Source organism: Bison bison, unplaced genomic scaffold, assembly GCF_000754665.1.
Source record: "Bison bison bison isolate TAMUID 2011002044 unplaced genomic scaffold, Bison_UMD1.0 scf7180017864273, whole genome shotgun sequence".
Classification (NCBI taxonomy): domain Eukaryota; kingdom Metazoa; phylum Chordata; class Mammalia; order Artiodactyla; family Bovidae; genus Bison; species Bison bison.
Genome location: NW_011494845.1, coordinates 1,416,727 through 1,417,739, shown reverse-complemented (window position 1 = coordinate 1,417,739; position 1,013 = coordinate 1,416,727).

Below are 1,013 nucleotides of genomic sequence, written 5' to 3'. Positions count from 1 at the left end.
CATCCAGAATCCCAGGAAGTCTTGGTTAGCAATGAAGCCTGATTGCAGTTTGGTAGGTGATGCCTCTCTGGGGCTGTGATTGCCCCCTTCCGTCTCTGGCTGCCCTCGCCTGCCTGTCTCTGGTGAGGGATGGGCCAGTCTGCAGCCGGCTAGCTCTGCTCAGTCCTTTGTTCTGTGAGTGGGCCTGGCGGTGTCTTGAGGTGAAGTTAAAGTTGGTCAGTCATGTCTGACTCTTTGTGACCCCATGGACTCTATAGTCCATGGAATTCTGCAGACCAGAATACTGGAATGGGTAGCCGTGCCCTTCTCCAGGGGATCTTTCCAACCCAGGGATCGAACCCAGGTCTCCTACATTGCAGGCAGATACTTTACCAGTTGAGCCACCAGGGCTTTTCGTGGGATAGCTATCCCATAGTCTGGTTTTCTATCTCAAGTTATTTCCCTCAGATTGTCCTCGGTGCATTCAGGCCTAGTCCTTACTCTAAAAAATGCAGCCTGCACCTCCCTGCCCAGCCCCCGCTTGCTATTGTTGGATGCTGGCATCTGTTCTGCTTCTCCACTGGGAGTTACTGTTGGGCATGTAATCTGTGGGTTTTAATTATTTATTTATTTTTCCTCCCCATTATGTTGTGCTCTGAGGTTCCAAGGCTCACCACAGACTCGCCAGTAAGAGTGTTTCCTGGTGCTTGGAAACTTCTCTCTTTTTTAAGACTCCCTTCCTGGGATGGATCTCCATCCCTACCTCTTTTGTCTCTCTTTTTATCTTTTATATTTTTTCCTACCTCCTTTTGAAGACAATGGGCTGCTTTCTGGGTGCCTGATGTCCTCTGCCAGCATTCAGAAGTTATTTTGTGGAATTTACTCAGCATTCAAATATTCTTTTGATGAATTTGTTGGGGAGAAAGTGGTCTCCCTGCCCTATTCCTCTGCCATCTTAAGACCTCCCCCGCCTCAGCTTCCTTTATAGTCCCACTCTCACATCTATACATGAATACTGGAAAAACTGTAGCTTT